Source organism: Calypte anna, chromosome 1, assembly GCF_003957555.1.
Source record: "Calypte anna isolate BGI_N300 chromosome 1, bCalAnn1_v1.p, whole genome shotgun sequence".
Taxonomy (NCBI): Eukaryota; Metazoa; Chordata; class Aves; order Apodiformes; family Trochilidae; genus Calypte; species Calypte anna.
The window spans coordinates 60,814,125-60,827,559 of NC_044244.1; the positions used below are offsets into that span (position 1 = coordinate 60,814,125).

The window sequence follows — 13,435 nt, forward strand, 5'->3', positions numbered from 1 at the left end:
AATAATTTTTCAAAAGCAAGCGTTTTTTTTTCCCCTACATTAGTTTCCTGCCTGTAGCAAGCCAACTATAAAAAAATGTTATCAAACTTGTTTATTTTACATAACACTGAAGATTCTTAATTGACCTGCAAGGTCAGAGTAACAGTCAAATTTACCTCCAATTTGCTAAAAGATATCAACTAATTGAAAAAAAAAAAAAAGTTCTACACAAAAGGATTAAAAAAACAACAAACAAAACCCACAACAAAACAAAACAAAAAACACTAGAAGAGGAAAAGGTCCCAACCAACCCAAACTAACAAGAACCATTATACAGTTAGGGACCCCACCCCCCAGATGATTAATGTTACAATTAGCATTTAAACAGCAGCAGCTCATTCAACAGTATAAAATCCCCATAGGGGGAGAAGGCAGAACATTCCACACAGAAACACAGATTATTTTCTTGTCCAAGAACTTGAACATGCCATTAAAGATCTTACAGTAAAAAAAGAAGATTCACCTTCAGTAACACAGGATCACCTAAATTACTCTACATGGCTTGTTAGCAGCTGCTGTAAAGCAGTTTAGAAGATCTCATCTAAAATTTGACACCCTTACCAGCTATCAGTTCTCCTGCCTTTTCTGGACATAAGCCCACACACAAAGAAAAATTAAAAAAAAAAAGAAAGAAAAAATTCTTAGTATGAAGAGTCCTCTCAGCACCATGCAGTCAGCTTGCAGTCCTTTCTCACTTCCTTCCTTAGCTTCTGCTTTTCTAACCCACTGTGTATACCATACCTGGAAAAAACCCTTATCAGAAAAACTAATCCTGCTTCTACACCCTGAGCCACAGTAAACATTGTATTTTAACTTCAAACAACCTGCCCTTCCAAACATACCCAAAAAAACCCCTGTAATACTTCAGATATCTCTGTGTATTTAAATTCTACCAAAAGCAATGTACTTTTTCTGTATTAGTAACTTTGTTTTGATTCTTAAATCACCAGTTCTGAAGATGAATATAATTAGCCAGAAATACTAATTTCCTAACTCAATTACTGATATTTATACAAATAATGCATACATTAATATTCAATTAAGAAACTGAAGTAGCTCAGATGAGAGAGAACGGTGGTACATGAGAGGAAAGTGAAAAAATCATTCTGATTACTCACTGCAAGAAAATGTCATCAAGCCCTCCTATTAAAAGAAAAAAAATTTTAGAAGAAACATGTTCAGATATTGTTTGCTTTAACAATGTTACAATTCAGGTAATGTATAGGTTGGTCTTGTTTGAGTTTTTTTGTTTGGGTTTCATTTTTTGATGGGTTTTTGGGTTTGATTGTGGGGTTTTTTGGGGTTGGTTGGATGGGTTTTTTTAAGTCATCTGTAGACCTTTGCTTTGATTTTTAATTTCAGATGCCAGTTTCATGGTAGAGAACCTACGATTCTGAAACAGCTTAAGCAATGGAATGTCCAAGCCTCATAGAATGATAAAGGCTACCAATACAACCCTTAAGTAAATAAATAAAAAGTCACCCTACTCCAGCTTACTGGCTAGAGCTTAGAGACTAGACAAGAAACAGCAACCAGTTGGGTCAGGATCCTCAGCCAGAACCAGAAGCACTGGCAGGGATCTCTACACTCTCTCCCTTCCTTTTGTACTTCCAGAAGCCCCCAGGGATGGGCAGGAGAATCTGCCCTCAGATTTTCCCCATCGAGGCCTCTCATACTTTCCAGAAGGTATGTACCAAAGGTGCAGATGAAAACTACTACATTGCACTTTTGCTTTGAGGACCACAAAGCCCCCAGAGAGAACACACAGAAGCTCCATCAAGAATCTAGATGGTGTAGAGAAAGCTTGTGGCACTAAACCAGGACCTAGGACCACCTGCAGCAGGACCACCAGCAGCCCTGGTACTGCAGTGCAAGTGCTCCAGGGCAGCTCAGGTCTGGTGGGTTTCAAGTATGCAGGAACCACACAGGTAAAATGTAATGAGACAGCTACAGGGCTCCTTGCCCTAATAGTAGCTGGAAGTCCCTACCATGAGGACTTGGTCACAACAACGACCAACAGAACCAAAGGCCTAGCATGGAAACATCACCCAGCACATCCAGCACGGGTTTATGAAAGGCAGGTCATGCTTGACTAACCTGATCTGCTCCCATGACAAGGTGACACCATTTCCCACAGCATTCTCATGGAGAAACTGGATGCTCATGGCTTAGATGGGTTTTTGCTTTGTTGGGTATAAAAAAATCCTATCTGGCTGGCTGGGCCCAAGGAGTTGTGGTGAATGGAGTAAAATCCATTTGGCAGCGAGGCAAAAGCAGTGTTCCTCAGGGCTCAGTTCTGGGGCCAGTTCTCTTCAGTACCTTTATCAATGATCTGTATGAGGGGATTAAGAGCATCCTCAGTAAATTTGCTGAAGACACCAATCTGGACAAAAGTGTTGATCTGCCTGAGGGTGGGAAGGCTCTGTAGAGGGATCTGGACAGGCTGAATCAATGGGCTGATGTCAACTGCATAAAATTCCACAAGGCCAAGTGCTGAGTCCTGCCTATGGGTGACAACAACCCCATACAATGCTACAGGCTGAGGGAAGAGTGGCTGGAAAGCTGCCTCCTTGAAAAGGACCTGGGGGTATTGGTTGATACGTGGCTGAATAGGAGTCATCAGTGTGCCCAGGTGGTGAAGAAGGCAAGGAGCATCCTGGCTTGTATCATAAGTAGTGGCCAGCAGGACTGGGGAAGTGATCTTGCCCTTGGCATTGTGTTCAGTTTTGGGCACCTCACTATAAGAAATACAATGAGGTGCTGGAGCATGTCCAAAGAAGGACAACAAAGCTGGTGAAGGGCCTAGAGAAACTAGGTGGAACATCTGAGGGAAGTGATGTATTCTAGTCTGAGGAAAAGTAGGATGAGGGGAGACCTAATTGCTCTCTACAACTACCTGAAAGGAGGTTGTAGCAAGGTGGCTGTTGGTCTCTTTTCCCAAAAAAACAAGCAACAGAACAAGAGGAAAAGGTCTCAAATTGCATTGAGTTTAGTTTGGATATTAGGAAATATTTATTCTCTGAGAGGGTTGTTAAGAACTGGAACAGGCTGCCTGGGGAAGTGGTGAAGTCACCATCCCTGAAGGTATTTAAAAGATGGGTAAATGTGGTTGGTGCTTAGGGACATAATTTACTGATGGACTTGGCAGTGCCAGGTTAATGGTTGGACTTGATGGTCTTAAAGGTCTTTTCCAGCCTAAATGATTCTGTAGTTCTATGATTCAACTAATAAAAAAACCAAATCTTTGATAGGTTAGAAAAAACCCAGCCACCAAATCAGTCAGAATTAGTTTTAATTGTTGGTCACAAGTTTCTCCTTGTGATCCTCATCTACATCTGGGCAGACTAACATCTATTTGCGGGTGAGGGCAAGTGCCTACACTTACTTGTGAAGAGAATGCTAGACCTCTAATTCAACTATGTTATCATCTCTTCTGCAAGATATTTGCTCAGAAGTCAGGATTTTACATCTCACATTACAGTTCCACCTCCTTCTTTCTAGGCTATTTAACTTATTGTACATTAAGGTCTGTGATAAGCTTAGTATTAATACTTAGTAACTAACACTGTTCCATTGCTCTTCCCTACTTTCTGCTTAGTGCATTTTGCCTCCAATTATAACCCATTTTGTGCTCAATTTTAGGGAATTTCTGTGTAATCACAGGTGTCAGATTGCTCTGAAAATCACTAAAAATAAATTTCCTTACCTATATGGCTTTTCAGACTATGGTAGCAGTTTAATGTTTCTCTTCTGCTGCTCTTTCTCATTTTTCCATGGCTTCTGGTATCACCTTACTGATGTGTGCTGGTCAGAATCTCTGATTTTTATTTGGTTCATCAACATTTCAACAAAACTCCATCCTTCCTTCCTGACATTAATTTCAAAAATTGTTTATTCTGCCAAAGCCATCTCTGCTAAAATGCTCCTTTCAAGGCAGCTAGTTGAAGAAACCATTAAAAATTCCTCTTTCAATTTCTTCCTTTGACTTTCTTGTGTTATTGACAAAACTACTGCTCAGGGGATACTTGTTCTCCCTTTGTCAGTACAGGAGTTTGTTGATACCAGCCTAAATATACCAAGCTATCCACAGATATATATTTGATTAAACTGTTTTGACCATTCAGAGCTGGAGGCAAAGTTTATACATAGATTTTAACAATGAAAATGAGCATTCTGATCATGTAAATACAAATATTCATCCTGGATTGCCTTATATGCAGGAGAGATATCACATACAGTATCTCATATTGGAAAAGAAAGCAACCCTCAAAGAAAAAAGAGTCTCAGCTATAAGATTTGCAGCTAGCAATTTAGTTAAAATATTGAACTGACAATAAGGTTTTGAAGAAAACCTACACAGCATTAATGGAACAAGAGGAAAAAAAATCACACACGCACTTCATTCTAAAACTTGCTTGCTCCATATTTTTCCTTTCCCTGTGACAAACTGTTAATCCCAGGAAAATAATTTTCTCCTATAGCAAATGCATAACACTGCTTTAACGCATAACAGTGCAATGTACAGCAACTGGAACACTTTATCACAGATCACACTGTACCCAAGACATACTGACAAACAGCACCAAATACTGCCCAGTTCTGAATAGGATTTTGACTGAAATGGTGGGAGATGAGATAGTCCCTCAGTATGACTTCAGAAGTGGGTAAAAAGTCTGATAAGTGCAATTGTAAGCAGCACAGGTATCGGCATACAAGGAATAACATAATAGCTAAAGGTAAATAATAATTTTTTTCTTTTTTTTATGAACTGTTTCCTTTCTCAATATCTGTGCTTTACTTGTCCTCCAAAAGTAGCACATTCCTTGAGCAAGCTCTCCTTTTCCAATAGAAATCTCCCAAACATATTTATTGATTTATCTGCAAAAGCAACATGCTTCTGCAATTTTGTACAACAAACTTATTTGTATCATGTGTGCACTATTACTTTCTCAATTTCAGCTATGCCTAAAAGCCTTTCAGAAATCACATTTATCAGCACCTCCACAATTTTGCCCTCTCAGGGTATATTCTAAATAAGTCTGTCCAGCAAGGGGCAGACAGGTTATTTTCAGCAAATCCATGTGAAATTAAAATTCTTCTTTGAAACACTTTGTGTACTGTCACTAGCTAGTCAGGCAGGAAATACAAAATTGAATTTATTTAAGAAAATCATCATCTTGACAACCAGGATGTCAGCATTACAAGACCATCAATAAGAAATGGGTAAAATAGACATTATATTAGGCAAGGGCTAAATGGACACACTGTGCCAACCCAAAATACACATATAAGTGACCTCAGTTCTGGATATATCTGAGCCAAACAGGCTGTAAAGGCTTTAAAGGGATAAATTTAATCCTAAATGTTGGAGGAGAACAAAGGGGAAAAAACAGTAAAATTGTATTCGGAAAGCCAAGTTCCATTTCTTGACACTTTCACACAACGCATTTGTTTCAATAGGAGGCACGTGGGATTAATTTGACCCCTAGAAACAGGAAGCTCCCTAATAAAAGACAGGAAAATGTAAATTCTGCATAAAGCAATTTTTATACTTAACTTTCCCTCAATTTTGAAGGGAGAAGAATATTCAGAATCAGTTTCCTATATTCATTGTCATCTCTCAGCATTTTTAAGTACCAACTTTCCTTGATAATTCTCGACCTCAGAAAAATTTCAAAACCACTGCATTCACCAGGAAGGTGTGTAAGGCAACTAGTTCTCTTTCACAGTGGTCTCTAATGCATCTGTAGATTCCCCCTGCTTAGATTAGTCCTAATGATATATAGGTTTTCCCTGAACACACTGCATAGCAGTAAGATTTTGCACCATGGCAGACCAGTACTACAAAATGCAGGGGGTATCACAAAGCCAGGAGCAATGATAATAATAGTCCAAAGCTTATTATTTAAGTTTCAAAAATAAAACACAATCAACAACAATTACAAACTATCAGGCAGGGCACAGTTTTCATCCTAGCCTTTACAGATTTAACCACTGAACAAAAGCCCTTTTTCATAGACTAGAGCAGCACAGTATTGGAGTACCAATTAGTTGTCCGCCACTGCAAGATGGAAACCCAAAACACTAATGAATTTTTTTTAACATAATCCCATAAAATCATGTCCATTTAAGAGGCAGAGTAGTGGTGGGGAACTTTTTTTTTTTCCTGTCACTGTTTGCAGATACCTTGCTGCAGTGAATGCTGTCCTGAATGCAAATCACCTCAGCTCCCTAGGAGGCACACTGCAATGCCTGAGACTGCCAATATATGGTACAATGCCAACAGACATATATTTAGGAAAAAGGCAACAGAAGAAAACAGTTCAGACAGGGCATAAATGTGCACCTACATGAAAAAAGCCAAGGAACAGGGCAAGATGAGAAAGGCACAGAAGTTAAGCCAGTGTGTGGGCAGCAAGGTGCAGGGTCTGTGTGCAGAGGTGACTGTGCTGATGGCAGGAAGAATGTACTTGCTATGAAACCAATTTACTGTGTCCTTGTTCTCTGAGCTGCAGTTTTAGAGCTTAATCAAGTCGACTAAGTGGAGATTGAACCTTCTAGGAAAGCTTAAACCCAGGCAGAATCAAAAGTACTGCCACGCTCACACATGGCAGAGCTCTTGGCTTGTAAAAGGGGATGACCAAGGCAGCAGCAGCAGCATCCTACAGCTGCTGCTTGTCAGGGAGCTAATTTTGAGTTAACATGCCCATGTGCATTTAAAGTGAAGGTTTGTTTGAGATGTTATCAACTCTAAATTCTAATTTACAAGAACATCAACAACAACAAAAAGACACAGAATCCACATTAGTTATTCCCTTCAAAAACAGATTATTAATCATGCAACTCCACTGACTGCTCTTCTTTAAACTATCTCCAGATATTGGCCTTGACATTTTCCAGCCATTTCAAAGTATCTATGAAGATTCAAGTGCTCTTTTTTCCAAACTTTTAAATTATTGCCAACTTCTAATATAAAACAATTTTTTGCTTTATCTTGCTTGTAGTTAACACACCAAACTTTATCAAAGGCAAATGTAAAAAAAAATTCAATTGCAACTTTGCACATACCAGTGAACCCAAACGACTTGGACCATAGTGTGCTGAAGAGAGCAGCAATTTTTTGTTGGAACACTTAAGATTGCCATGCACAACAAAAGACTGATACTGAAACAGAAACCTTAAGGAGCTCTTTTAAGCACTGGAAATGTTTTCAAACATCAAGAATGGAAATACTCCCTGATCTGCTTCCCAGAATAGAAAACTTGTGATATTCCCTACTTAGTGTCAAAGGTTGTGAGGAAGCTATCGAGTGCACAGGAATTGTAATAGGTTTTTTTAAGTTTTCTCACTTTTACTAGTCATAAGTACTAACTACACTAATTACTAACACATAATTTACTAATCTGAGAAGAGTTCTGAAATGCCTGCTATATACATAGTCCACATCTTTTTTCTACTGCATTTATATTCAAATGCATCTCATGTAATATATCTAGTCTCTTCAGCTGCTTTCCAGACACAAGATCTGAGACAACTGCCAGGGTTCTGTCCCCAAGCAGTAACTGGCAGATTTCACACCACTTAGCAGATACAAAGGTTGGAGAGGAGATGGCTGGGCTATGCTACCTCCCCCTTCTCCATAAGGTTTCCAAGCAGGCCAAAGGCACACTGCTGCATTAGAAAACCCCTTTAAAATCCAGTTAGCATTTTGCATGCCAGAAAAGTATAAACATCTGCCTTTTATATATATTTATTTATATACATATCAATATGCAGGCTGTGTGTATATATAGATATATTCCTCATATATATATATATTTGAGAAAGAACAGACACAGCTTTATGTTGCACCTGTTATAAAGTTTATACTTGCAGATTCAAGGCAGTCTGAAGTCTTTTTATCAGCAACAGAAGCAAGCACAGTCTATTCCAACTACAAAGAACAGCAATGGAGGCTACAAAGCTATCCTGGGATTAGAGGATGCTGGTGAACATGCCAGTTGTTCCTGACAACAGGAGGAGCAGATAGGGAGCCAAAGTCCCCCCACCTAGAGAAAAGAAGCTGTTTGTATACACACAGTTTCATCACCTCATTTTCTAGAATAAATGGATTATGAAATTTAAAAAAGGGAGTGATTGTGTACCTACATGAGGAGAACTAAAAAATCATCACTGATTCTCTCTTTATTTCCCACATCTTTGGGATTTATTTTGTTAACTAAATTTTCAGAGTTTTTCATATTGCAATCATATTTAGCTACCACGAGGGACATTTGAGAAGTAGGATGTTGTTCTTACAATGGCCCTCTCAAACCTTCCTGCCATCTGAAAGCCACAAAAAGAATGCACACACTGAAAAGTCACGCACTGCACATATATTTAGTAAGTAACATTCACCTGTCGGGCTTGATGTGTCCACAGATGAAAAGGGAAACAATAAATGTCTTGATGAGTATGACACTGTTGCCTAGGAGTCTAAGTGAATAGCTACAGAAGCCTAATGAAACTACTGTAGCAGCTAACAGAAAACACAGGGGCCCTGTTGCTAGCATACCCTGTTAGAGAAGAATGAAGTCCATTAAATTAACATACTACAAATAGAACCGTCAATTTTTCTGCCCTGATGTAAACATGAAAGTATAGAGCCACAGATTCAATAGAATCCTAGATTGCACCCCCCTGCAGCGAGCAGCAACATCTTAAACTACATCAGGTTGCTCAGAGCCCCATCCAACCTAATCTTGAATGTTTCCAGGGATGGGGCACCTACCACCTCTCTGGGCAATCTATTCCAGTGTTTCACCACTCTCACTGTGAAACATTTCTTCTTTTTCTCTACCTGAAGTCTACCCTCTTTTAGTTTGAAACCATTACCCCTTGTCCTATAGCTACAGCCCCTGCTAAAGTCTATCCTCATCCTCTGTGGGCTCCCTTTAAAATACTGAAAGGTCACCATAAGCTCTCCCTGGAGCCCTCTCTTCTCCAGGGTGAACAACTTCTCAGTAAAATCTTGGAGGGGGAAATCTCACCACCAAGGAAAAATTGTGAATTCAGGATTCATGCACTCACCCAAAGACACTACACATTAAAGCTAAAACAAAGCACACTATGAACTTTCTGATATTCTGGTATTCTGATAGTCCATTTTTATCTGTACACAGCCATTGTCAAGCAGGCCTGCTGCTTGGGAATTTGAAGCAAAACATCACATCCTTTTATTTGACACCTTGTCATTCTCAGCAATGTAATTAGTGTGTGTTAGAGATTTCAAGGCTTATTTTATTCACTTTGTCCTGCCACGTGCATAAAAATCAAACTGCTGCAACATCACAAGCACCTGCCTGTCACATCAGAGTCACCAGGTTTGGGCACATAATTCGGTGTGCGCATTGATTTGCTCATAAGAGGCAACTTTGGGAAGCTTGGATTTTATGATAACATCTTTACAGCTTGGCCAAGGTAACACAGATAACCAGCCTAAGCTGACCACCCCTTTGAGCAGCACTGCATTGATGTCTTAGCTGGTGCCTTCTGGAGCATAACACGTCAAACAAGTCTTAGCAGAGGTTTGTTGCTTAAGGGGGGAAAGATAAGAGACACTGGCAGGAGCAAGCGTGAGGCAGGAATCTGTCAGAGGAGGGAGACTGCTTCCCTGCCAGTCTCGGATCTGTTAAAAGTGCAACTTCGGAAGTTTTCGTGCCAAAGTGGAGGGGTGAGGGTCTGACCTGAAGGGCCTGGCAGGCTCCCTCGTTATCCCAGCTCAGCCCCTCCGAGCAGTGGTTCCCCAGCCGCCACGGCCGCCTGCGGGGACACGGGTGGAAGCAGCCCGCACCTTCACCTCACAGGCACGCACGCACGGCCAAACTTTACTTCAGTGAGCCTGCTCCCTGATTTCGACACGGAAACACAACCTTTTATTTACACAAACTGCCCGCTGCCTGCCGAACAAGCAGAAGAAAAAAATAAAACAAACCTTCCCCGCTGCTCTCCCCCCCTGCAGGGCCCCTGCCCCTGGCCCTGCCAGCCCCACGCCCCGCTGCCCAACCGTGCTCCCCCGCCCCCCGCCATGCGGGGCCCCAAGGAACCGTCGTGGTCCTTACCTGCGGGCGTCCCGCGGGCGGCCGCCCCGGGCGGGGTTGCGGCGGGGCAGGTGAGCGCTGCTCCATGGCTGGCGTCGGCGGGGTTAGATTTCCTGCGAATGGCCACCCGCCTGAACCGCGGACCTTCGGCTCTGCTCATCATCCTCGTTGGCGGGGGACAGACGGAGAGAGGGAGAGAGAGAACCCGCGGGATCCTCAGAGCCCCCCCCGCCCCGGGGATGGCAGGGCCGGCATCACCCCGACGGCAGCGCCTGCCTGCCTCTCACCCTTCCTTCCTCCCTCCCTCCCCGGACAGCGGCTCCGGCCGCCTCCCCCGCTGGCCCCGCACCTGCCCGCCGCTCCCCGCCCCTCCCCTTCTTCTCCAGCACCTGCGGTGGTGCCTCCTCCTCCTCCCTGCCCTGCCCTGCTCTACCTGCCCCGGGCCCGGCCCCCCGCCAGCATGGCGAGCCCCAGCTCTCCGTCTCCCGTCCCGGCTCGGGGCTAGGCGGCAGCTTCCCTGAGCCGAGCCCAAATTCCCCCCTGCGGACCTCGCAGGGAAGTGGGTACCGCAGCTGCTCTGTTTCCTCCCGGCCGGTGGCTGAGCTTCTCCGGGTGCCTCCCGTGCCCCCTCGGCCCCCTTTTCACGCTTAGACCCACCGTGCTCGCACTCTGCCTTCTCCCACCTCTGAAATGAATGCGTTCTCTGGACAGACGCCTGAGCCCTGTAAGATTTATCAGTGTAGGCAAAAGAAGTTGGCCGTAACACAGTCCACTGCTTTCATCAAGAAAATTCTCAAAGACATCCATCACTTTAAGTCCAAGCACTTTAAAGGGAGGTTTGATGCCAAGGATGGAGCTGCAGTGCTTTCAATGATAATAAATCTAGCAAAAATGGTTCATTCAAGCCAAAGCAGTTACCTACCCCTGTAAGTTTTAATTAATGTCAACTGTGAAAGACATTCAGAAGGCTATCCTGCTATAAGACCTAGGACGTAGTTTCATTTATATAGGAAGAGCATCTGAAAGCATCTATTTACCTGGTTAACTGGTACATGATGTTTGCAGGCAGCCCATCTCTACCTGTGCCACCATGAGAAAGGGTAATATGCAGGATGAGAGCTTTTGAGGCTGTCAGACAGCTTGAAGTTATGAAGTTAAAGGCAAAACAGCTGCAAAGTGGTGTTCTCACTACATGGGGATTTTCTGGGGCTTGGAAATTCCATCTTCTACAGCTTCTTTAAAAGATGGCCTCCTGTTTTGTAACACACTGCCTCATTTGTTACCAGCCATGCTTGGAGTATTCAGTCGCAAAAGAGAAGGAGTGCAGTCAGCTATACTCACAGAATCACATCATGTTAGAAGTTGGAACTGACCTCTGGAGATCACCTAGTCCAACTCCCCTGCCAGAGCAGATTCATGTAGAGCAGGTGGCACAGGATGACATCCAGGTGTGTTTTGAATGTCTTCAGAAATCGAGACTCCACAACCACTCTGGAAAGCCTGTAAGAAGTTTTTCAGTTGAACCTCCTGTGTTCCATTTTGCCCCTTGTCCTGTCAATGGATACCACTGGAAAGAGTCTGGTCCCATCCCTCTGGTCCCCACCCTTTAGATATTTATAAGCATTGATGAGACCCCCCCATCAGTCTCCTCCAGACATGATTTCTCTTTGAAGATGGTCCAGCACAAACTTCAGTTGCTATAAAGCCTGTGAATGGCTGGAGCTTAGAATAATATTCTGGGGAAGTACCCCCCTGCACTTTCCCTGCTCTTTTTGCCAGTCAGCAATGGGATGTGGTTGTTTGAGCCATAGACCTCTCATGTTCTTACATCTTCAGTAGTAAGGTTTTATGGACTGTTCAGGCAAGCTGCTAACTTGCAGCTTCCTTGTGTTCAAAAGCTACCTTTAGTCAGCACCCACAGAGTCATGAATGCACCATGGCTACATCTGCAGGGAGGAGCAGCATGAGGGAGCATCACCTTCTCCCATAGTCCTGTGCTATGGGGGCATGTGCTGAGCCCTTTGCAGCAGGTTTCCTTGGTATGCAGGAGCCAATGGTAACACACATCCTCTTGAAGTCAGGGCACCACCTGTGTGAGGCACCAGCCATGTCTGGCCCATGGGAGAAAGCAGAGAGAGGCCATGGTGGTCCTACTCATACCACACATGTAGCAACAAAAGAGCATCTCACTGCATCCAGTGAGATCAGATCAGCAGTGAGCATGAGGATGAGCAGGTGCAGCTGGAACATGTGTCACCATGTGCCCAGGATCTCACTGTTTTCATCTCCTTGTGAAACCAATTCTCTTCCAGAAGTGGGTTGATATCTTGCAGCCTCCTCCACCCTCCTTTCATTTTCCACTAAAAAATGAAACAGTCAGATCCCTTCCTGGATGTTATTTATGTGCTAACAATTGCAAACATTAGGTTTTACATTTGCAAACATGCAAAAGGAAAAAAAAAAAAAAAAAAAAAAAGCAGTGACTCAGGTAAAAGGTAAAGGATTGCTTTATCTCCTGACTTCAGTCACCTGACCTGGGTTGGGCATATGAAGATGGGTACCCTTTTGTTATGAGGAGCACCAGTACTCGCTGACTTTATTGCAAGAAGCTTGTAAACATTAGCTACAGACAGGTCATGGATGTGTTCCAAGGAATAATCATTAGCTCCTTCAGATAAAAATCTTCCAGAGCACTGGTGTGCATTTCCATCTTACCCTGGATTCAGACCAGTTCTGGTACTGGATAATCTTTAGTATTACTGATTTAAACAAGGAAAGAGAAGAAAGGCAGAGAACCTCTCATTAATAATTCTCAAAGCACTAATGGAGGAAGTATTACAGGCCAGGGGAATGAGGTATTGCGGGAAGAAATGTTCAAAGTGTTCCAAGATGTCAATACAGTAGTAAAATACAAAATGCTGGTTCATGGGACTGAAAGTAAGACTGAAAATAGAAACTGTTTCTCTCAGGGGTCTTAACTGAGACTATCCTACATCTTAAGAAATTGCTCCACTGCCAATCTTTAGCCAGGAATGATTATCATAGAATCATAGAATCGACTGGGTTGGAAGGGACCTCAGAGATCATCAAGTCCAACCCTTGATCCACTACGGCTGCAGTTACCAGACCATGGCACTGAGTGCCACATCCAGTCTCTTTAAATATCCCCAGGGACGGAGAATCCACTGCTTCCCTGGGCAGCCCATTCCAATGCCTGATCACCCTCTCCGTAAAGAAATTATTTCTAATATCCAACCTAAACCTCCCCTAGCACAACTTAAGACCGTGCCCTCTTGTCTTGCTGGGAGCTGCCTGGG

At 42.9% G+C, this 13,435-nt stretch overlaps 1 protein-coding gene across 1 annotated transcript in view; it reads right to left on the reverse strand.

Moving 5' to 3' along the window:
• Positions 1-10,220, reverse strand: part of FGD4 (FYVE, RhoGEF and PH domain containing 4) — a 103,168-nt gene extending 92,948 nt beyond the window's left edge. The window contains exon 1 of the mRNA XM_030461081.1: positions 10,140-10,220. The gene's annotated coding sequence lies outside the window, so the exon portion shown is untranslated. The remainder of the gene's footprint in view (positions 1-10,139) is intronic.
• Between the last annotated feature and the right edge of the window lie 3,215 nt (positions 10,221-13,435).